The sequence below is a fragment of the Salvelinus namaycush genome, chromosome 26 (genome assembly GCF_016432855.1).
Source record: "Salvelinus namaycush isolate Seneca chromosome 26, SaNama_1.0, whole genome shotgun sequence".
Classification (NCBI taxonomy): Eukaryota; Metazoa; Chordata; class Actinopteri; order Salmoniformes; family Salmonidae; genus Salvelinus; species Salvelinus namaycush.
The window spans coordinates 27,559,399-27,584,543 of record NC_052332.1 but is presented as its reverse complement, the minus strand read 5'-3'; the positions used below and the strand labels follow the sequence as shown (position 1 = coordinate 27,584,543).

General features: G+C 45.6%; 1 protein-coding gene across 2 annotated transcripts in view; it reads right to left on the bottom strand.

Moving 5' to 3' along the window:
* LOC120021335 (ephrin-B2-like) overlaps positions 1 to 25,145 on the bottom strand; it is a 66,305-nt gene that overhangs the window by 31,760 nt on the left and 9,400 nt on the right. Inside the window, exon 4 of one of the 2 annotated variants that reach the window (XR_005472498.1) lies at positions 21,185 to 23,178. The exons of the other annotated variant lie outside the window; for it this stretch is intronic. The gene's annotated coding sequence lies outside the window, so the exon portion shown is untranslated. Of the gene's footprint in view, positions 1 to 21,184; positions 23,179 to 25,145 lie in introns of those variants that run through there. 2 annotated transcript variants of the gene reach the window in all.

Below are 25,145 nucleotides of genomic sequence, written 5' to 3'. Positions count from 1 at the left end.
AGGTAGCTCAGGACAGAGAGGTAGCTCAGGACAGAGGGGCAACTCAGGACAGAGGGGCAACTCAGGACAGAGGGGCAACTCAGGACAGAGGGGCAGCTCCGGACTGAATGGCAGCTCCGGACTGAATGGCAGCTCCGGACTGAATGGCAGCTCCGGACTGAATGGCAGCTCCGGACTGAGTGGCAGCTCATGACTGGAGGGCAGCTCATGACTGGAGGGCAGCTCATGACTGGAGGGCAGCTCATGACTGGAAGGCAGCTCATGACTGGAAGGCAGCTCATGACTGGAGGGCAGCTCATGACTGGAGGGCAGCTCATGACTGGAGGGCAGCTCTGGCAGCTCCTGACTGGCTAGCGGCTCTGGCAGCTCCTGACTGGCTGGCGGCTCTGGCAGCTCCTGACTGGCTGGCGGCTCTGGCAGCTCCTGACTGGCTGGCGTCTCTGGCAGCTCCTGACTGGCTGGCGGCTCTGGCTGCTCCTGACTGGCTGGCGGCTCTGGCAGCTCCTGACTGGCTGGCGGCTCTAATGGCTCGGGACAGACGGGCGGCTCTGAAGGCTCGTGGCAGACGGATGGCTCAGATGGCGCTGGGCAGACGGATGGCTCAGACGGCGCTGGGCAGATGGATGGCTCAGACGGCGCTGGGCAGACAGATGGCTCAGACGGCGCTGGGCAGACGGATGGCTCAGACGGCGCTGGGCAGGCAAGCAGTACAGGCGGCGTTGAGCAGACGAGCAGTGCAGGCAGCGTTGAACAGACGACAGACTCTGACCTGCTGAGGCGCACAGTAGGCCTGGTGCGTGGTGCCGGAACTGGTGGTACCGGACTGGAGACACGCACCTCAATGCTAGTGCGGGGAGCAGGAACAGGGCACACTGGACTCTCAAAGCGCACTATAGGCCTGGTGCGTGGTACCGGCACTGGTGGTACCGGGCTGAGGGCACGCACCTCAGGGCGAGTGCGGGGAGAAGGAACAGTGTGTACAGGGCTCTGGAGACGCACAGGAGGCTTGATGCGTGGTGCCGGAACTGGAGGCACTGGGCTGGAGACACGCACCACAGGGAGAGTGCGTGGAGGAGGAACAGGGCTCTGGAGACGCACTAGAAGCCTGGTGCGTGGTGTAGGCACTGGTGGTACTGGGCTGGGGCGGGAAGGTGGCGCCGGATATACCGGACCGTGCAGGCGTATTGGCTCCCTTGAGCACTGAGCCTGCCCAACCTTACCTGGTTGAATGCTCCCCGTAGCCCGTCCAGTGCGGGGAGGTGGAATAACCCGCACTGGGCTGTGTTGGCGAACCGGGGACACCATGCGTAAGGCTGGTGCCATGTACACCGGCCCGAGGAGACGTACTGGAGGCCAGATATGTAGAGCCGGCTTCATGGCACTTGGCTCAATGCTCAATCTAGCCCGCCCAGTGCGGGGAGGTGGAATAACCCGCACCGGGCTATGCACCCGTACAGGAGACACCGTGCGCTCTTCCGCATAACACGGTGTCTGCCCGTACTCCCGCTCTCCACGGTAAGCATGGGAAGTGGGCGCAGGTTTCCTACCTGTCCTCGCCACACTACCCTTTAGCCCCCCCCCCCCAAGAAATTTTTGGGGTTTCTTCACGGGCTTCCAGCCACGCTTCCATGCTGCCTCCTCATACCACCGATCCTGGGCTTTCGCTGCCTCCATCTCCTCCCAAGAGCGGCGATTCTCTCCAACCTTAGCCCAGGGTCCTTCTCCGTTCAATATTTGCTCCCATGACCATTCCTCCTGGTACCGCTGCTGCTGTCGCTGCTGCCCGTTGCCACGCTGCTTGATCCTTGTTTGGTGGGTGATTCTGTAACGGCAGTCTACGTCGTCCTCCTCCTCAGACGAGGAGAGGCGAGAAGGATCAGAGGACCAATGTGCAGCGTGGTAATTAGACATAATGAATTTAATCAAACAAAACAAAAACACTATACAAACTGACAAAACACACTAACCGTCACAGTCCCGTGTAGCACCAACACTGACACAGGAACAATCACCCACAAACAAACAGTGAGAACAGCCTACCTTAATATGGTTCTCAATCAGAGGAAACGTCAAACACCTGCCTCTAATTGAGAACGATATCAGGCAACACATTTAACCCAACATAGAAACAGACAAACTAGACACACAACATAGAATTCCCACCCAGCTCACGTCCTGACCAACACTAAACAAGCAAAACACATACGAACTCTGGTCAGGACGTTACAGTCCTACAGGCTCCTTTTCTCTCTCCTTCTCTTCATCTCTCTCTCCTTCTCTCGGATCACGGTGTTTTGGGAGAGAGGGAAACAAGGGTTTGGGGCGTTTGACAGAGCATGATAATAAATCATTGGCTGTTATGGTCACTTTGAGGTTTTCCTGTGACATAGGCTGTAGTAGGAAACACTATGAAGGATACAGTATGTACCATGCAGTGGCTTTGACCTGGACCATAATGGACAACTAAAACTAGGTCCTGGTCCTGCATGATCACAGTTACACAGGCCTGAGCTTCACAGTGAACTGATCTGCACAGATAGAACGGATAATGAGAGAAACTGACCTTTTCATTTGTCAGGACACAGCTCACAGAGACATCTTCCACTCAGCACACACATCACATCCATGCTATCACATGGGATCCTACACTAGTTATTCTACACACACATCACATCCATGCTATCACATGGGATCCTACACTAGTTATTCTACACACACATCACATCCATGCTATCACATGGGATCCTACACTAGTTATTCTACACACACATCACATCCATGCTATCACATGGGATCCTACACTAGTTATTCTACACACACACATCACATCCATACTATCACATGGGATCCTACACTAGTTATTCTACACACACATCACATCCATGCTATCACATGGGATCCTACACTAGTTATTCTACACACACATTTAGCAATGTAAGTAGATAATTATTGTGCAGGCCTTTGAGTTTTGAGCAAGCTCCTATGTTGAATAATCAAATAATGTCTATCACTAGCTAGGTTTCCATCCATTTGGATGGACAGATTTTCATGCAAATATTCAAAAATCTGTATGAAGACAATATGCAAATTTTCCCATCAGTGGCATTTCCACCAAACTCACTTGTTGCAAATAAAAATCAGGGCGTGATGAGATAGTGAACAAAAATGTATTTTTTCGCTAAAGTATTCATATACCGAATAAAAATCGACAGTTTCATGCGTTTCCTTCGCATTTTCAACTACTGAGAGTTTTGTCACAAAAGCTGTTAGATTAAATAACAAATGTTCCTACTCTGGTCTTGGCATGTGTGCTCTAGCCAACAGCTCAGATACAGTGCTGGTAGGCTGTGTGGATAGGCTAGTCTACATCAAATCAAATGTATTTATAAAGTTCTTATACAGAAACCCAGCCTAAAACCCCAAACAGCAAGCAACGCAGATGTAGAAGCACGGTGGCTAGGAAAACATCCCTAGAAAGGCAGGAACATAGGAAGAAACCTAGAGAGGAACCAGGCTCTGAGGGGTGGCCAGTCCTCTTCTGGTTGTGCCGGGTGGAGATTATAAGAGTACATGGCCATTAAGGCCAGATCGTTCTTCAAGATGTTCAAACGTTCATAGATGACCAGCAGGGTCAAATAATAATCACAGTGGTTGTAGAGGGTGCAACAGGTCAGCACCTCAGGAGTAAATGTCAGTTGGCTTTTCATAACCGAGCATTCAGAGGTCAAGACAGCAGATGCGGTAGAGAGAGAGAGAGAGAGAGAGAGAGAGAGAGAGAGAGAGAGAAGGAGAGAGAGAGAAGGAGAGAGAGGGTCGTAGGCAGAACAGTTGAAACTGGATCAACAGCACAACCAGGTGGACTGGGGACAGGGAAAGCCAGGAGTAATCAGGCCAGGTAGTCCTGAGGCATGGTCCTAGGGCTCAGGTACTTCGCGAGGGGGGAGAGAGAGAGCGAGAGCGAGAAAGAGGGATGGGAGAATTAGAGGGAGCATACTTAAGATCACACAGGACACCAGATAAGACAGAAGAATTTCACCAGATAGGACAGACTGACCCTAGGCCCACGGCACATAGAGTATTGCAGCATAGGGCCAACCAGGCAGGATATAACCCCACCCACTTTGCCAAGGCACAGCCCCCACACCACTAGACGGATATCAACAGACCGCCAACTTACTACACTGAGGCAAGGCTGAGTACAGCCCACGACAATCTCATCCACCGCACAAGCCCGAGGGAGCGCAAAACCGGACAGGACAATCACGTCAGTGACTCAACCCACTCAAGTCAAGTATAGTGAAAAAAGCCTGGCACGACGTGGCGCACCCCTCCTAGGAACGGCACGGAAGAGCACTAGTAAGCCAGTGACTGAGCTCCCGTAATAGGTTCAGAGGCAGAGAATCCCAGTGGAGAGAGGGGAGCCAGGCAGAGACAGCAAGGGCAGTTTGTCACTCCACTGCACCCCTGGGACAGACTACACTCAATCATAGGACCTACTGAAGAGATGAGTCTTCTGTAAAGACTTAAAGGTCGAGACTGGGTCTGCATCTCTCACATGGATCGGCAGACCATTCCATAAAAATGGAGCTCTATAGGAGAAAGCCGTGCCTCCAGCTGTTTTCTTAGAAATTCTAGGGACAATAAAGAGGCCTGCGTCTTGTGACCGTAGCGTACGTGTAGGTATGTACAGCAGGACCAAATTGGAAAGATGGTAGGGGCAAGTCCATGTAATTCTTTGTAGATTAACAGTAAAACCTTGAAATCAGCACTAGCCTTAACAGGAAGCCAGAAAGGCTAGCAGTGGAGTAATATTAAACATTTTGGGGTTCTAGTCAAGATTCTAGCAGCCGTATTTAGCACTAACTGAAGTTTATTTAGTGCTTTATCCAGATAGCCGGAGAGTATTGCATTGCAGTAGTCTAATCAATAAGTGACAAAAGCATGGATTGGTTTTTCTGCATTTTTTGACAAAATGTTTCAGATTTTTATGAAGATGGACAAAAGCTTCCATTGAACCATTCTTGATACAGTGCCTTCAGAAAGTATTCAGACCCCTTGACTTTTTCCACATTGTGTTATGTTGCAGCCTTACTCTAAAATGGGTTGAATAAAAAAAAAATCCTCAGCAATCTACACACAGGTTTTTAGAAATATTTGCTGATTTATCAACAGAAATACCTTATTTACATAAGTATTCCGCTCCTTTGCTATAAGACTCGAAATTGAGCTCAGGTGCATCCTGTTTCCATTGATCATCCTTGAGATGTTTCTACAACTTGATTGGAGTCCACCTGTGGTAACTTCAATTGATTGGACATTATGTGGAAAGGCACACACCTGTCTATATAAGGTCCCAGTTGACAGTGAATGTCATAGCAAAAACCAAGCCATGAGGTCGAAGTAAATATCCGTAGAACTCCGAGACGGGATTGTGTCGAGGCACAAATCTGGGGAAGCGTACCAAATTATGCAGCATTGAAGGTCCCCAAGAACACAGCGTCCTCCATCATTCTTAAATGTAAGATGTTTGGAACCGCCAATACTCTTCCTAGAGCTGGCCGTCCCAGCCAAACTGAGCAATCTGTGAAGATGGGAGAACCTTCCAGAAGTACAACCATCTCTGTATCACTCCACCAATCAGGCCTTTATGGTAGAGTGGCCAGACGGAAGCCACTCCTCAGCCACTCCTCAGCCACTCCTCCTCTGTCACATGACAACCCACTTGGAGTTTGCCAATAGGCACATAAAGACTCTCAGACCATGAGAAACAAAATTCTCTGGTCTGATGAAACCAAGATTGAGCTCTGTGGCCTGAATGCCAATCATCACATCGGGGGGAAACCTGGCACCATCCCTACGGTGAAGCATGGTGATGGGGATGTTTTTCATCTGCAGGGACTGGGAGACTAGTCAGGATCGAGGGAAAGATGAACGTAGCAAAGTACAGAGAGATCCTTGATGAAAACCTGCTCAAGAGTGCTCAGTACCTCAGACTGGGGCAAAGGTTCACCTTCCAACAGGACAACAACCCTAAGCACACAACCAAGACAATACAGAAGTGGCTTCAGGACAAGCCTCTGAATGTCCTCGAGTGGCCCAGCCAGAGTCCGGACTTGAACCCGATCGAACATCTCTGGAGAGACCTGAAAATAGCTGTGCAGCAACGCTCCCCATCCAACGTGACAGAGCTTGAGAGGATCTGCAGAGAAGAATGGGAGAAACTCCCCAAATACAGGTGTGCCAAGGTTCAGGTTACTGTTTATCTTTTCACTTCTGCACTTCATGTGCATTATATTGTGGCATACAATATTGGTTTGCTACAGAGCTATTTAAGTCTCCTTAAGAGACATTCCAATAAGTATTTCTATCTGTCCTCCTAATTTCAACATTCCCATGACTCAACATCCCCATCATACACTGCTGTGTTCAAGTAGCCAATCAAGAGTGTCTGTGACATTTCTACACACGTGACATCAGTGATTACAACAGGTCCCACACTGTCAACCTCCTGTCATAACTTTAGCCTGAGGTCACATCCTGGCACTAGAAGCCTGACGCCATTCACATCTACACGCCATTGACCTTGTTCAGTCGATTCAAAGTTCCAGCACACTGTTGAAGGCTAGGATTGGAGCCTGCAAATGGACCTCGGGGACTGTTGAAGGTCCTCCCAGTATTAGTGGGATTAGATGGAAAGCATGGTTGAACATAGCTACGGAGCATGGACCGTGGCCATATTCAACATAGTTGTGGGCCTTATAGTGGGCTCAGTGGGCTCCTTTAAACTTCTGCTTGATGCTCATCTGGGGGAACTTCCATTCATCTGATCTTACATTGACGCTGAAGCAAACTACATGAATATTGAATTTTCTCTTTCAACTTCTCTTTCTTAAACAACAGAGCTGATGATGAAACACATTCTGATGCCACATTCATGGTAGAGTTTTAAAATCGCTCCATAAATGATGCATCAGGATTGCATGCATAATCTGAACTATTAATATCAAATGAAAACTGGTCAGTATGAATCAGTCAGTCGTTGTTATGACAACACACAGGTCAAAGGAAGGGCAACCATAGCTTACTTGACTTTTTAATCTATGCGTGTGAGTGCATATCTGCTAGATTGTGTTTATCATGTGTTTACATTTCAGTCTCTACTTGTGGTATATGTGATGCTACAGAGGATACAGTGTGTTGCTCCCACGGCCTTATTACCCCTGTGGGCAGATTGTAATGGCCTCTGGCCTTCTTCATGGCCCAGTGTTTATGGGAATGAGGGTGTTTGCTTAATTGCCTGCCTGCACCCTTCTCCTCTTATTTCACACCCACTGCACTCACTAGCTGTAGTTCTAGCTGTAACCCCACCTCATGTGAATACACTTCAAGCTCCATGTTTGCCCACACCATTCTGCCTCACTGCTCTGTTAGAGATGTTTTCAGGCAAACTTCCTCTGTAATCTCCCTTGCCAGCTCCATGCTACTGCCCCTGTTCCGGTCTAGAGGTCCTGTATAGAGAAGGACCGTACCAGGAGGCACCAGGGCCTGCAGCCCACTCAGCCAGCCTCAGCCCATCTGCCCACCCAGTGTGAACACGTTGGTAGGTGGCCTGGTTCATTAGACCACGGTTTTCACTGGCATGAGGTGGAACATGGTTTAGCATTTGAATGGTTTACAGGCCAGCCAGTAACAAGGCCAGCCATTAAACAAAACAAGCTAGAATAGTGAAAGTGGGCAGTCAGATCACAGAAGTCCAGCAGAGTAGTCTGTCTGATCTGTACAGCAGACAAGTGGTGAGTTCCAGGTCACTATTAGTTTCAGGTCCTATCCTCTGGCTCCTGGTTTAGATTCCCCACTGTTAAGACTAACAGGTACAACAGGGGAGGCTCCTCCTCAGAGGAAGGGGAGGATCATCCTCCTAAGTGAATTTCATAAAAATAGTGAAACATTTTGTCATTTTTAGATAAAACTATACTAAATATATTCCCGTCACCAAATCATCTATTAAAACACACTGTTTTGTAATGAAGGTCTACAGTAGTCTCAACAGCACTCTGTAGGGTAGCACCATGGTGTAGCCAGAGCACAGCTAGTTTCCCTCCTTCAATACAAAACCTAGGAGGCTCGTGGTTCTCACTCCTTTCCATAGATGTACACAGAAATGATGACAACTTCCGGAGGACATCCTCTAAACTATCAGAGCTCTTGCAGCATGAACTGACATGTTGTCCACCCAGTCAAAGGACCAGAGAATAAATCTAGTACTGAAAGCATAAGCTACAGCTAGCTAGCACTGCAGTGCATAAAATGTGGTGAGTAGCTGACTCAAAGAGAAGACAATAGTTAAACAGTTTTGAACAAAATAATTTATTAAAAATGAAGGATAAGCAAGAGAGAGACAGAGAGTGAGTTAGCTATAATTCATATTTTTTCACTTTCAGTTTCTTACCAAGCGAATGCAGCTAGCTAGTTTAGCCTACTCAAACACCTGGCTCAAACAGAGATGGATGCTATGTTAGCTAGCTAGCTATAGTTATCCAACACCAGAACTCTTCCAAGTCAAGGTAAGCTTTTGGTTTTATACATTTATTGCCACGCCGGTGTAAATGCTAAACTGTTTGCTAACTGTACATTGTACTGCATAATTGTAGTGGGTTTACTAATGCGTTAGCTACTAGAACTATGTTGACTTGACGTTAGCTAATATGGTGACAACGATGTAGGCTGTGTGTAGCAGTTAGTGGTTATGATATGAAGGTTTGGCTTGGAAAGTTTTTTTGGCAAAGGGAAAAGGTGAGAGGAGGCGAGCACGTAGATGCGAGAAGGAATTATCCAACGATCAAAGGGATCGTGCTGTTTATATGTGGCTGCTATGAAAGTGAACTGTGTTTGCATGTGATCAGGGGTGTATTCATTCTGCCGATTCTGTTGAAAAACGTTTCTTAAATGTAAGCAAATGGAACGAAACGGGGATAAACATACCTGAATGTGTCCAATATAAACTCTAATTTGCAACTAATAATTACACCCTAGATCAACTAGATGCAGACAAGATTTTGCAAGGCGGTATTGAATGTGTCAATGTCTGTCACCTTAATTACTAACATTTCTCTCGACCCGTACACTTAAAATTGTCACGCCCTGATCTGTTTCACCTATCCTTGTGCTTGTCTCCACCCCCTCCAGGTGTTGCCCATATTACCCACTTATCCCCTGGGTATTTATACCTGTGTTTTCTGTCTGTCTGTGCCAGTTTGTCTTGTTTGTTCAAGTCAACCAGTGTTTTGTCTCAGCTCCTATTTTTCCCCAGTCTCTCTTTTTCCTCATCCTCCTGGTTTTGACCCTTGCCTGTCCTGACCCCATACACGCCTGCCTGACCACTCTGCCTGTCCCTGAGCCTGCCTGCAGTCCTGTACCTTTGCTCCACCTCTGGATTACCTACCTCTGCCTGACCTGACCCTGAGCCTGCCTGCCATCCTGTACCTTTGCTCCACCTCTGGATTACCGACCTCTGCCTGACCTGACCCTGAGCCTGCCTGCCGTCCTGTACCTTTGCTCCACCTCTGGATTACCGACCTCTGCCTGACCTGACCCTGAGCCTGGCTGCCGTCCTGTACCTTGGCCCCACTACTCTGGATATTCGACCCCTGCCTGCCTTGACCTGTCGTTTGCCTGCCCCTGTTGGTTCAATAAACATTGTTACTTCAACACAGTCTGCACTTGGGTCTTACCTTGATTCCTGATAACACTACTGTTCAAAGGTTTGGACTCCGGGATGCTGGCCTTCGAGGCAGATTTCCTCTGTCCAGTGTCTGTGTTCTTTGGCCCATCTTAATATTTTATTTTTATTGGCCAGTCTGAGATATGGCTTTTTCTTTGCAACTCTGCCTAGAAGACCAGCATCCCGGAGTCGCCTCTTCACTGTTGACGTTGAGACTGGTGTTTTGCGGGTACTATTTAATGAAGCTGCCAGTTGAGGACTTGTGAGGCGCCTGTTTCTCAAACTAGACACTCTAATGTACTTGTCCTCTTGCTCAGTTGTGCACCGGGGCCTCCCACTCCTCTTTCTATTCTGGTTAGAGACAGTTGCACTGTTCTGTGAAGGGAGTAGTTGTCACGTTCCTGACCTATTTTCCTTTTTTCTTGTATTTATTTAGTTAGTCAGGGCGTGAGTTGGGTGGGTTGGTCTATGTGTGTTTTTCTATGTTGGGGTTTTTTGTGTTCGGCCTGGTATGATTCTCAGTCAGAGGCAGCTGTAGATCGTTTGTCCCTGATTGAGAATCATACTAAGGCAGCCGGGGTTTCACGTGTGTTTTGTGGGTGGTTGTATCGCGTGTCTGCATTCGTGCCACACGGGACTGTTTGTCGATTGTTTTCATGGTGTTCTTTTGTTTCGTGTTCAGTTTCGATATAATAAATAATCATGGACACTAATCACTCCGCATATTGGTCTGATCCTTCTCGCCTCTCCTCCTCGTCCGAGGAGGAGGATTACGACGATCGTTACAGAACCACCCACCAATCTAGGATCAAGCGGAGTGCAAACAGGCAGCGACAGCAGTGGGAAAAAACCCAGGACTCCTGGACTTGGGAGGAGATCCTGGACGGCAAAGGACCCTGGGCTCAGCCAGGGGAATATCGCCGTCCCAAGGCGGAGCTGGAGGCAGCGAAGGCAGAGAGGCAATGGTATGAGGAGGCAGCGCGGCGACGCGGTTGGGAGCCCGAGAGTCAGACCCAAAAATTTCTTGGGGGGGGGCACACGAGGAGTGTGGCAAAGCCGGGTAGGATACCTGAGCCAACTCCCCGTGCTTACCGTGGAGTGAGAGGGCGTCGTACTGGTCAGACACCGTGTTATGCGGTAAAGCGCACGGTGTCCCCAGTACGCGTGCTTAGCCCAGTGCGGGCTATTCCACCTCGCCGCACTGGTAGGGCTAAGTTGGGCATCGAGCCGGATGTCATGAAGCCGGCCCAACGCATCTGGCCTCCAGTGCGTCTCCTCGGGCCGGCATACATGGCACCAGCCTTACGAATGGTGTCCCCGGTTCGCCAGCATAGCCCAGTGCGGGCTATTCCACCTCGCCGCACTGGCAGGGCTACGGGCACCATTCAACCTGGTAAGGTTGGGCAGGCTCGGTGCTCAAGAGCACGTGTCCTCCTTCACGGTCCGGTATACCCGGTGCCACCTCCAAGTACCAGTCCACCGGTGGCAGCCCCCCGCACCAGGCTGTCTCTCCGGGTTCTCTCTCCAGCTGCTCCCACCTGTCCAGCGCTGTCAGAGTTTTCCTCCTCTCCAGCGCAGCCAGTGCCTATACCACGCACCAGGTCTACAGTGCGTCTCAGCCGGCCAGAGTCTGCCGTCTGCCCAGCGGCGCCTGAACTGCCTGCCTGCTCAGCGCTGTTTGAGCTGCCTGCCTTCCCAGCGCTGTCCGTCTGTTATGAGCCGTCCAGCCAGGACCAGCCAGAGCCGTCCAGCCAGGACCAGCCAGAGCCGTCCAGCCAGGACCAGCCAGAGCCGTCCAGCCAGGACCAGCCAGAGCCGTCCAGCCAGGACCAGCCAGAGCCGTCCAGCCAGGATCCGCCAGAGCCGGCCAGCCAGGATCCGCCAGAGCCGGCCAGCCAGGATCCGCCAGAGCCGGCCAGCCAGGATCCGCCAGAGCCGGCCAGCCAGGATCCGCCAGAGCCGGCCAGCCAGGATCCGCCAGAGCCAGCCAGCCAGGATCTGCCCCTCAGTCCGGTGCTGTCCCTCAGTCCGGTGCTGCCCCTCAGTCCGGTGCTGCCCCTCAGTCTGGTGCTGCCCCTCAGTCTGGTGCTGCCCCTCAGTCCGGTGCTGCCTTTTGGTAGAGTGGGTTTGACATGGAGGAGACCACGGAAGCGGGGTTTGACTATGGTGGGTTGGGGACCACGACCAGCGCCAGAGCCGCCACCGTGGACAGACGCCCACCCAGACCCTCCCCTAGAGTTTATGCGGGTGCGCCCGGAGTTCGCACCTTAAGGGGGGGGTTATGTCACGTTCCTGACCTGTTTTCCTTTTTTCTTGTATTTATTTAGTTGGTCAGGGCGTGAGTTGGGTGGGTTGGTCTATGTGTGTTTTTCTATGTTGGGGTTTTTTGTGTTCGGCCTGGTATGATTCTCAGTCAGAGGCAGCTGTAGATCGTTTGTCCCTGATTGAGAATCATACTAAGGCAGCCGGGGTTTCACGTGTGTTTTGTGGGTGGTTGTATCGCGTGTCTGCATTCGTGCCACACGGGACTGTTTGTCGATTGTTTTCATGGTGTTCTTTTGTTTCGTGTTCAGTTTCGATATAATAAATAATCATGGACACTAATCACTCCGCATATTGGTCTGATCCTTCTCGCCTCTCCTCCTCGTCCGAGGAGGAGGATTACGACGATCGTTACAGTAGTACACAGTGTTGTCCGAGATCTTTAGTTTCTTGGCAATTTCTCGCATGGAATAGCCGTTTCTCAGAACAAGAATAGACTGACGAGTTTCAGAAGAAAGGTCTTTGTTTTCTGGCCATTTTGAGCCTGTAATCGAACCCACAAATGCTGATGCTCCAGATACTCAACTAGTCTAAAGAAGGACAGTTTTATTGCTTCTTTAATCAGGACAACAGTTTTCAGCTGTGCTAACATAATTGCAAAGGGGTTTTCTAATGATCAATTAGCCTTTTAAAATGATAAACTTGGGTTAGCTAACACAACGTGGCATTGGAACACAGGAGTGATGGTTGCTGATAATGGGCCTCTGTACGCTTATGTAGATATTCCATAAAAAGATCAGTTTCCAGCTACAATAGTCATTTACAACATTAACAATGTCTACACTGTATTTCTTATCAATTTGATGTTATTTTAATGGACAAAATGTTTTTACTTTTATTTCAAAAACAAGGACATTTCTAAGTGACCCCAAACTTTTGAACAGTAGTGTACGTTGTAAACTTTCATTCATAGGCTAGGTTGTAGCAACCTCATGATGGGTATAGGGATCGTTTGAATATCATGTAGTAGCCTAAACCTATCAATGTTACATTGAGCTGGGTGAATGGAATATGAATGACAGTCATCCAATATGCTGTAATAGAAATAAGGCCATGCTCATAAAAAAATTGAGTCCTCCCTCATCTTACTGACCGCCACTGAGGTATAAGCACTCCTTCACCCCTATAGCCATTTCCCTTTTCAATACAGGGAAGGCTAAGGATGATGATGTTGAGGAAGACGATGGTAATATGTTGTTGATGAGGATGATGAAGGTGATGTTGACAATGTTTTTTTGTTTTTGTCAGCACATTGTTGATATGTTGTTGATGAGATGATCTAAGAATGCACAGAGCATTTACTTATGGGCTCCTGAGTGGTGCAGCGGTCTAAGGTACTGCATCTCAGTGCAAGAGGTGTCACTACAGTCCCTGGTTCGAATCCAGGCTGTATCACATCCGGCAATGATTGGGAGTCCCATAGGGTGACGCACAATTGGCCCAGCGTCGTCCGGGTTTCCCTGGGGTAGGCTGTCATTGTAAAAAAGAATTTGTTCTTAACTGACTTGCCTAGTAAAAAATAATAATAATTAGGCAGCTTTGGCTTGTATGTTGATCACTAGTGTGCCTACTGTATAAATGTGTATTGATGGCTGTCAGCCCTATGACTTGATGGGCCAGCTCATTGTATTCACATCCATTTGATGTGATCACTGTTTTTTATGCTCCTGCTGCAAAACCAATTGCTCTCTGTGACAACTAAAATTGAAACTTGAAAAGCATTTTATACACAGCTGTTAGGGTTTCACACCATAGTTAATTACATGCCAATAAATCAAATCAAATAGTATTTGTCACATGCGCCGAATACAACAGTGAAATGCTTACTTACAAGCCCTTAACCAAGAACGCAGTTTTAAGAAAATATAGTTCAGAAAATATTTCCTAAATAGACTAAAGTAAAATAAATAAAAATGAACACAAAATAACAATAATCAGGCTATATACAGGGGGTACCGGTACCTAGTCAATGTGCGGGGAACAGGTTAGTCAAGGTAATTTGTACATGTAGGTAGGGGTAAAGTGACTATGCATAGATAATAAACAGCGAGTATGCAGCGGTGTAAAAACTACTGTACAAACACCGTAATTGAGTGCAATCGGAGCTGGGAAGGCTTTGTTGGTTACACATCATTTTCAGGTCTAGAAAGGTGTATAAATGTGAACTTTGTGGCGTCAGTCCCCTAAAACAGCCGTTTGGTGAAATACTACTAGCGTGCCCTTCCAGGAGCCTCCCCCAGACCTGATAAGTGAGTGCTGCTTTATCTGAAGTGTTTTGTGAGTGTTGTTTTGAACCTTTATCGGTGTTATTTAATGATTTAAGGACTGAGATATAGCACCCACAATCCTACCTCATGACTCAGTCCCCATCAGACGATGCCCTTCACATAGACCAACCATGACACAGCCGGAGCTCAGACGCAACAACCGCATTCCACTCTAAGGTTGGTTCCGAACAACTGAGGTTGAGGCCACTGAGGTCAGAAAGTAGACGTTTTCTAAACGTTGTGGAGTGGAGCTGCGTTTGTCTGACTCTCAGTTGTATCAGGCTGTGAGAGGTACACATGCACCCTGAGGCCCCGGACTCTAACCACACATGAAAAGGCTCATCAAACCCAAATCACATGGTTGATTAGAGATGAGCAGACTACAAATACCCCTTCTCTTTGTTTGGAGGATGAGTGCAGAAGAAAGTCGGAGAGTGCCGAGGAGAGAGAGAACTCCCTAGACCCTTCTTGCCTTCCTCAACTCCCTTCTCTCCCTCCTTTTCACTTTGCCTTCTTCATTCCTGTCTCCCTCACACATACCTGCACGCAAGGGAACATCTAGGTTTTCATTCTTTGTAATATTTTTTTATTAAAAAGTTTCATAAGAGAGAAGTGTGTGTATTTGAAGCAGAAAGATGGAGATATTGAATATCCAACGTCAGAGACAAAGAAAGAGACAGAGCTAGAGAGCGAGTTGGTTTCAATTAGGTGGATGTTGAAAGGGAAATCTGTCTCTGGTTTGTTAAAACAACTACATGTCCTTTGCCAGAATAGTTTGTTTATGTTTTTTCTTATTGCTGACATGGCTCTTGGACCTTGTTCTCCATTCAATGGTCCCCCAATTATCCATAACGCTCTGCGAGGCATACAGAAAATATTATTTATACCACTTAACGTTTATGAAAGAGAGGGAGGTGCAGGCAGAGATGGAGAGAGAAGGCAGGGATAGAGAAAAACAGGGAGATATGAGGGAGAGAGGCACATGGAGAGATGGGAGGGAAAATGAGCGAAAAGGTTTGAAAGAGAATTCAGATCAAACAAGCACAAAAACAAAGTAAAAGCCAAGCATGTGTTTTTACTATACTATAGTGATGCACTGTTTTGAGAATTCATTTCATATTGGAGGGAACGTCGTCAGACACCCCCCACCACCTCACAGTGAAACCATCATCAGTGCAATCTTAAGACTGCAATTACTCCATTCTCCACAGCACGCTCTCATGCTCTGCCAAGGCTTTGATGGCCTGCCAGGGAAGCACCTTTGAAACAGAAAATTAAAAATGAGAAGGACGGTGAAAGGGGATTTGAAAATAATACTGGCAGGTAGCTACGAGGGTGTGTAAAATGAAGAAAGCAAATGTTAGTGTGTGGAGGTAAGCCATACCCGTACCAAACATGTGAAAGGGAGAAACGCCCTTTATGTCATGCACCCTTTAACGGATTCCTGTCCATATCCTTAGGCAAGATTTATTGAAACCACTGGATTACTGAAGAGATTTCAGCAGATTAATCTTCTGCCAAGAATCCCAATCAACACTCCAAATGCAGCTTCCACCACTAGTCCCTTTTCTGACTGGTAACATTCTCACTGGTCATGTGTTAATAATAAATCAGTTCCAGATAGCTCTGTCGCTGTCCCTGATCTCAGGTAACAACAGTGGTAACATTCCCCACAAATTTGTTCACATTTCAACGGAACGTGATGAAGGACGAGAAAGTGGTTGATAGGGAAAAAAGAGGATACACGGAGAGATCGAGCTACTGAGTAAGTGATGAAAGGGTGAATCCACTAATGAAGAGATGACAGAGGGAAGGAGAGAGAGAGAGGAGAGCGAAAGAGAGAGAGAGTAATCCCCTCACAGACTGCTTTGTTGTCTGACTGACAGTGGAGCACTCCACAAGAGGGCTGGGTGTGTGTTGTGTTGTGTAGGATTATCCTCCCTTACTCGCACACCCCTAATCCGAGGTCAAGTGGTACAGCCCATTTGGTGCTTTTTCCAAAGTCACTTTCACAAGACTATGGAAAACTTTAGTTTTGTCTCACAAGCAGCATTTCACTGCAAGTTTGCCCATATACAGACAGCTCACCCATTCACACACATTCACAACATACCCACTGCACTTTCCATTGCCCCTCTTCATTTGACACTGTTTAATCTCCCCAATCTAAACGATTTATCTGTTAAATATTTAGACTGGAAAACACACAGGCCTAACACAGACACACCCAGACACTCATAGTAAACCAAACACACCCACACACACACACACACACACACACACACACACACACACACACACACACACACACACACACACACACACACACACACACACACACACACACACACACACACACACACACACACTGCTGTCAGAGAGGGAGGTGTCACCAGACCTGGCGCCAGGATAAAGTGACTAAGGGGACAGTTGAAATCGGTGAGGGGGCACAATTTTGGGGGGTTCTTGCATTGGAATTATATACCACAATAAACATAAAGTTAAAATGCTGAGACTCTGAGATCATTGAGTGCTTTGGAAGTGACAGGTTGGCGCAAAATCTGCAACCCATCTCCACTGCACTGTGTCAGCTCAGTGGACAGCGCCCTACACACTAAAGCAAGGCCATTTTGGTAATGAATATAGGCTACAAGATAGATAGGGTAAATCACCTATTACAAACTGCCAATGTGAATGCAGCCGAATACAACTGATTTTTCTTTCCACAGTGCAGTGCATTTCAAAAGCTCCTTGCTTCATGTGTGCCTAGCGAATCCTTTGATTCCATCAATAGCATGCTTCCAGTTAGAATACCCAGCTTGGGTGAAGGCCTTGTCTGTATTAGCACTGGACCCAACACAGAACGTTTGACATGGGAACTAAAATGCAGCATCTGCAGTAACTGAGAATTCCAGCCACTCTCTTCCTATAAACTGGTTGCTATTAAATGAACTTTTTAGACAGAAAACCTGTGACTAGGGTACAAACCTGGGCTGGCTCCTCTGTTCCAAGATTGTCAGGGATAGTCGGGGTGGATTGGGCTGTTGAGCCATTATCTTGGCGGCGCATCGCGGCAGTGGCATATTAGCTGGTTAGCGCTAATAACACTAACGCCTTTTACAGCTAACTAAACTTTGTAGTGGTGGGGTGTGAGTGAAGCAGCTTTAACTGCAGGCTAAACTTGACTTGACCCCATCCTTATATATCCAAATCCAATATTACAGGCGGAGGCATATATCTCGGTATTCACATAGCCTACAACGTTATTCACGTAGCCTACAATGTTATTCATGTAGCCTACAACGCTATTCACGTAGCCTACAATGCTATTCACGTTGCCTACAATGCTATTCTTGTAGCCTACCACAGATAAGCAGCGTTTCCCCCCCGCTTTTTATAGAAAAACAAAGGAGTCATACATAACCATCCAGTGGCTTTCCATAGTCCCCAACACACAAACACACACTCCACCGTGCGCTCTGTCTATAGTGCTGATACAGCGCAGTGGAGATACTGTCATTCAATCATTTTCATTTTGCTATTTTTATATAGAGACATAAAACTTAAACTGAGGTGGCACAAGTTTCAACTGAAGGGGCGAAGACCCCTTTTGTCCCCTCGTGGAGCCAGGCCCGGGTGTCACAGGAGTATAGGACAGGGTGGATTGTTCCTCACCACTGGATGTGTAAACAAGGCGAGTCTTATGGAGTCAAATCCGATTCCAAAGTTGAACTGGTGCGAGATGGTGCACACGAACAAGATGAAACATCATATTGCATGAGCAAACACTGAGTTAAGAGAAAACAATGTGGTCGAGGGAGCAGGGGATGGGTCCAGCGGGTGCACTGGCTAGTTGAGAGCACAAACTCAACTTGAGAGCATGCAAGTGTGACTTTGAGCGAGCAGAACGTCATTATCACAGATCCATAGACGCAGGAAGAGGCTTGAGTTGGGGGGATCCCCTTTATAACAAATCATTGCATGCATCTTTAATCGCATTTGCATAGTGGCATACAGTTGAGCAGTTATGTTTTTAGGATTTCCACACATGGACCCAAAAAATGTGCATGTAGATAGTTTTTTGTTGCCTTTTATAAACGCATTTCATGCAATTCAACGTCATTAACATGGTAGAAGACATTAGCAGAATATTTTTTAATACCACACAAATGGCCAAATGCAGTCTACTGTGCAGCATGCTATTCAGGTAGAATATAATTCCAAATCAAATAAAATGTTATTTTTCACATGCGCAACAGGTGAAATACTTACTTACGGTAAGGTTGTATTCAGCGCATGTGACGATAAACATTTGATTTGGAATTGCATTGCAAATTCTCTATTTTTTCTTATTTATAATAATTTGCTTTATCATTTTATTATTGTATATCATTGTTATTATTGTGGACTATTTATGACTCCAAACCAAATCTTTAAATATTGGAAACATTTTTATTGGCTAAATTAAGTTTTATCTGTCTTTTTAAATTCTGTGCTCCATATTTAGGTTATATAGTGTCTTCAGAAAGTATTCACACCCCTTGATTTTTTCCACATTTTCTTGTGTTACAGCCTGAATTAAAGATTTATTACATTGACATTTTGTGTCACTGGCTGACACACAATACCCCATAATGTCAAAGTGGAATTATGTTTTTAGAATTTTTTTTGTATTCATTTAAAACGAAAAGCTGAAATGTCTTAAGTCAATAAGTATTCAACCCCTTCGTTATGGCAAGCCTGAATAAGTTCAGGGGTAAACATGTGCTTAACAAGTCACATAATAAGTTGCATGGACTCACTCTGTGTGCAATAATAGTGTTCAAAATTATTTTTAATGACTACCTCATCTCTGTATCTCACACATACAGTTACAGTTGAAGTCGGAAGTTTACATACACTTAGGTTGGAGTCATTAAAACTAGTTTTCAACCATTCCACAAATTTCTTGTTCACAAACTACAGTTTTCGCAAATCGGTTAGGACATCTACTTTGTGCATGACAAAAGTAATTTTGTCCAACAATTGTTTACAGACAGATTATTTCACTTATAATTCACATAATTCACTTCCAGTGGGTCAGAAGTTTACATACAGTAAGTTGACTGTGCCTTTAAACAGCTTGGAAAATTCCAGAAAATTATGTCATGGCTTTAGAAGCTTCTGACATCGTTTGATTCAATTGGAGGTGTACCTGTGGATGTATTTCAAGGCCTACCTTCAAACTCAGTGCCTCTTTAATTGATATCATGGGAAAATCAAAAGAAATCAGCCAAGACCTCAGAAAACAAATTGTAGACCTCCACAAGTCTGGTTCATCCTTGGGAGCAATTTCCAAATGCCTGAAGGTACCACGTTCATCTGTACAAACAATAGTACGCAAGTATAAACACCATGGGACCACGCAGCCGTCATGCCACTCAGGAAGGAGACGCGTTCTGTCTCCTAGAGATGAACGTACTTTGGTGCGAAAAGTGCAAATCAATCCCAGAACAACAGCAAAGGACCTTGTGAAGATGCTGGATGAAACAGGTACAAAAGTATATCCACAGTAAAACGAGTCCTATATCGACATAACCTGAAAGGCCGCTCAGCAAGGAAGAAGCCACTGCTCCAAAACCGCCATAAAAAAGCCAGACTACGGTTTGCAACTGCAAATGGGGACAAAGATTGTACCTTTTGGAGAAATGTCCTCTGGTCTGACAAAAATAGAACTGTTTGGCCATAATGAGCATCGTTATGTTTGGAGGAAAAATGGGGAGGCTTGCAAGCCGAAGAACACCCTCCCAACCGTGAAGCACGGGGGTGGCAGCATCATGTTGAGGGGGTGCTTTGCTGCAGGAGGGACTGGTGCACTTCACAAAATAGATGAAGGAGGAAGGGAGACAAATTTATTATGTAGATATATTGAAGCAACATCTTAAGACATCAGTCAGGAAGTTAAGGCTTGGTCGCAAATGGGTCTTCCAAATGGACAATGACCCCAAGCATACTTCCAAAGTTGTGGCAAAATGGCTTAAGGACAACAAAGTCAAGGTATTGGAGTGGCCATCACAAAGCCCTGACCTCAAGCCTATAGAAGATTTGTGGGCAGAACTGAAAAAGCGTGTGTGAGCAAGGAGGTCTACAAACCTGACTCCAATATACCAGCTCTGTCAGGAGTAATGGGCCAAAATTCACCCAACTTATTGTGGGAAGCTTGTGGAAGGCTACCCGAAACGTTTGACCCAAGTTAAACAATTTAAAGGCATCGCTACCAAATACTAATTGAGTATATGTAAACTTCTGACCCACTGGGAATGTGATGAAAGAAATAAAAGCTGAAATAAATCATTCTCTCTACTATTATTCTGACATTTCACATTCTTAAAATAAAGTGGTGATACTAACTAACCTAAGACAGGGTATTTTTACTTGGATTAAATGTCAGGAATTGTGAAAAACTGAGTTTAAATGTATTTGGCTAAGGTGTATGTAAACTTCAGACTTCAACTGTATATGTAAGGTCCCTGTGTCAAGCAGTGAATTTCAAACACAGATTCAAAAAAGACCAGGGGCGTTTTCCAATGCCTCGCAAAAAGGGGCACCTATTGGTAGATGGGTTCAAAAAAATAGCAGACATTGAATATCCCTTTGAGCATGGTGAAGTTATTAATTACACTTTGGACGGTGAATCAATACACCCAGTCACTACAAAGATACAGGTATCTTTCCTAACTCAGTTGCCAGAGAGGAAGGAAACTGCTCAGGGATGTCACCATGAAACCAATGTTGACTTTAAAACAGTTGCAGAGTTTAATGGCTGTGATAGTTTTTTCCTAAGGATGGATCAACAACATTGTAGTTACTCCACGATACTATCCGAAATGACAGAGTGAAAAAAAGCAAGCTTGTACAGAATACAAATATTACAAAACATGCATCCTGTTTGCAATAAGGCACTAAAGTAAAACTGTAAAAAATGTGGGAAATAAATGAACTTTATGTCCAGAAATACAAAGTGTTACATTTGAGTACCGTTCTTCATATTTTCAAGCATGGTGTTGGCTGCGTCATGTTAAGGGTATTCTTGTCATCGGCAAGGACTAGGGAGGTTTTTTAGGATACAAATAAATGGAATATAGCTAAGCACAGGCAAAATCCTAGAGGAAACCTGGTTCAGTCTGCTTTCCAACATACACCGGGTGACAAATTCCCCTTCAGCAGGGGACAATAACCTAAAACACAAGACTAAATCTACACTGGAGTTGCTTACCAAGACAACGTTGAATGTCCCGAGTGGCCTAGATAGTTTGACTTAAATCGGCAATGATCAACAACCAACTTGACAGAGCATGAAGAATTCTAAAAAGAATCATGTGTAAATATTGTACAATCCAGGTGTGCAAAGCTCTTAAAGATTTACCCAGATAGACTCACAGCTGTAATCGCTGCCAAAGGTGATTCTAACATGTTTTGACTCAGGGGTGTGAATGAGATAGGCTACAAAATAAACGTTCTAGTGACACTGACTCACACAATGATGAAGATGAAGCATAGGCTACTCACCGGTGATGGCCAAATGCGCTCTTGCCAATATCTCAAGATAAGCTACTTTGAAAAACAGCGTTGTTCAATCAAAATCGCTCAAAAACTGTTGAGAATATTTTTGAAATCCTCTACAGACAGATTAGCCTTCTCTTTTCAGCAGTAGGTGTTTGCTTTCCAAACGGTAGGCCTGTAAAATGTGTGTTTCCCTTTTTCATAGGCTTACTGTAGATTAGATGGTTGCAGACAATGTTGTTATTATTGATCTGTTTGTCAGGGTCAGCAGTAGCCTATAGGCCTATACTACCCTGTAATTTTTGTCGTATTAAAAAATATTAATCTAATGTCTCATATCAAGTGTAGTAGAATTGCATGAAATGTGTTTATGAAAACGAGAAGAAATGTATCTGATAAAGCCTAGGCCTACTATATGCCACTACGCCATGCATTGAACAGTAGTTTTTGTTATATTATTAGCCTAAATTATGACTTATCTACTCATCACATTAGGAATAGTAGGCTATCTTACATAAGTCTGCAAATGCAATGCTAGATGCACAGAATGCTTTATTATAAATGTGCATTTTTTATGGTGAAAATGTGCTTCCTCAAACTGTGAAACGGTGCTACCACAATAAACATAATATAAAGACATTATACACACAGAATTTCCACAGATCCACATACAGTATGAACACTAAGCTAAAAAAACTACAGACTGAACTATAAGCTACATCCTAAATGATGCATGTAAGAGTCGTGCAGGTCTGGGATGAATAGTGCAGGGTGCATAGTCGGTGGATGAATAGTGCAGGGTGCATAGTCGGTGGATGAATAGTGCAAAGTCCATGCGGATAAGAGGATCATTGTGAACCAGGTGGCCGGTTGAAATGGTTCAGGTGGTGGGAGATCGTGATTGACCTGAACCGTTTGCCAGAGGGGGTGGAAGAGGTCAGCGATGATCTTTCCTGCATGCTTCCTTGCCTTGGAGTTATGCAGTACCGCGATGGAGAGCAGGTGGTAGCCAATGATCCTCTCAGCAGACCGGACAATTCATTGCAGTAATGGAAGAGGTGAGGATGGACTCAAAGGTCGTTTAGAACTGAATCAGTACACACAGCATTCAAAAGGAGGACTGAGAACAAAACAATGCCATGCATTCACCAAACATTGCACTGAGGAAAACAGATTTGTTTTATAGTAATTGCCTGATTGGGAACTACCACTTTCTATCAATTACAGAATCTCAAATGAAGTTTTATTGAATCCAGTCAGTAATACAGAAGTCAAATCGCATCGGGAGTCTCATCAGATCAGATGTTATCAGCAAGCCAGAGCCATCTGTGAAAAGAGCACAAGTGGAACAAAGATAAGTGCAAACATAATACATGTATCATTCAACATAAGATTCCACCTAAAACAATGACATGAGCTCTGTCCCCATTCATCCCTGCTCAACTCCTCACTTCCTCTCCACTCGCATTCTTCTGAAGAGCCATTGGAGGAGATCTGAGGCGAGGAACCCTTGGGTAGTCTCTTCCAATGGGGTTTTAGAACATTAGGAACACCTTCCTAAAATTGAGTTGCACCCCTTTTGCCCTCAGATCAGCCTCAATTCATCGGGACATGGACTCTACAAGGTGTCGAAGTGTTCCGCAGGGATGCTGGCCCATGTTTAATCCAATGCTTCCCACAGTTGGCTGGATGTTTTTTGGGTGGTGGACTATTCTTGATTCACACAGGAAGCTGTTGAGTGTGAAAAACCCAGCAGCGTTGCAGTTCTTACACTAAAATGGTGCGCCTGGCACCTACTACCATACCCCATTAAAAGGCATTAAAATCTTTTGTCTTGCCCATTCACCCTCAATGGCACACATACACAATCCATGTCTCGGAACTTCTCGGAAGTTTGCACACACCGTACATAGACTTTTCTATTGTGTTATTGACTGTACGTGTTTATCCCATTTGTAACTCTGTTGTTTTTGTTGCACTGCTTTGCTTTATCTTGGCCAGGTCGCAGTTGTAAATGAGAACTTGTTCTCAACTGGCCTACCTGGTGAAATAAAAAAAATAAAAAAATCTCAATTGTCTCAAGGCTTAAAAATCCTTCTTTAACCTGTCTCCCTGTCACGTCCTGACCATAGTTCTTGTGTGTTTTGCTTGTTTAGTGTTGGTCAGGACGTGAGCTGGGTGGGCATTCTATGTTGTGTGTCTAGTTTGTCTGTTTCTGTGTTCAGCCTAATATGGTTCTCAATCAGAGGCAGCTGTCAATCGTTGTCCCTGATTGAGAATCATATATAGGTGGCTTGTTTTGTGTTGGGGATTGTGGGTGGTTGTCTTCTGTCTTTGTGTTCTGCACCAGATAGGACTGTCTCGGTTTTCACATTTGTTATTGTGTATTTTGTATAGTGTTCACGTTATTGTCTCTTCTTTATTAAATCATGTTGCACACTAACCGCGCTGCATTTTGGTCCTCTCCTTCATCCCAGGAAGAAAGCCGTTACACTCCCCTTCATCTATACTGATTGAAGTGGATTTAATAAGTGACATCAACAAGGGATCATAGCTTTCACCTGGTCAGTATACAGTTGAAGTCTGAAGTTTACATACACCTTAGCCAAATACATTTAAACTCAGTTTCACAATTCCTGACATTTAATCCTAGTAAAAATTCCCTGTCTTAGGTCAGTTAGGATCACCACTTTATTTTAAGAATTTGAAATGTCAGAATGATAGTAGAGAGAATGATTTATTTCAGCTTTGATTTCTTTCATCACATTCCCAGTGGGTCAGAAGTTTACATATACTCATTTGGTAGCATTGCCTTTAAATTGTTTAACTTGTCAAACGTTTTGGGTAGCCTTCCACGAGCTTCCCACAATAGGTTGGGTGAATTTTGGCCCATTCCTCCTGACAGAGCTGGTATAACTGAGTCAGGTTTGTAGGCCTCCTTGCTCACACACGTTTTTCAGTTCTGCAAACAAATGTTCTACAGGATTGGTCAGTGCTTTGTGATGGCCACTCCAATACCTTGACTTTGTTGTCCTTAAGCCATTTTGCCACAACTTTGGAAGTATGCTTGGGGTCATTGTCCATTTGGAAGACCCATTTGCGACCAAGCTTTAACTTCCTGACTGATGTCTTGAGATGTTGCTTCAATATATCGACAATTTTCCTCCCTCATAATGGCATCTATATTGTGAAGTGCACCAGTCCCTCCTGCAGCAAAGCACCCCAAAATGATGCTGCCATCCCCGTGCTTCACAGTTGGGATGGTGTTCTTCGGCTTGCAAGCCTCCCCCTTT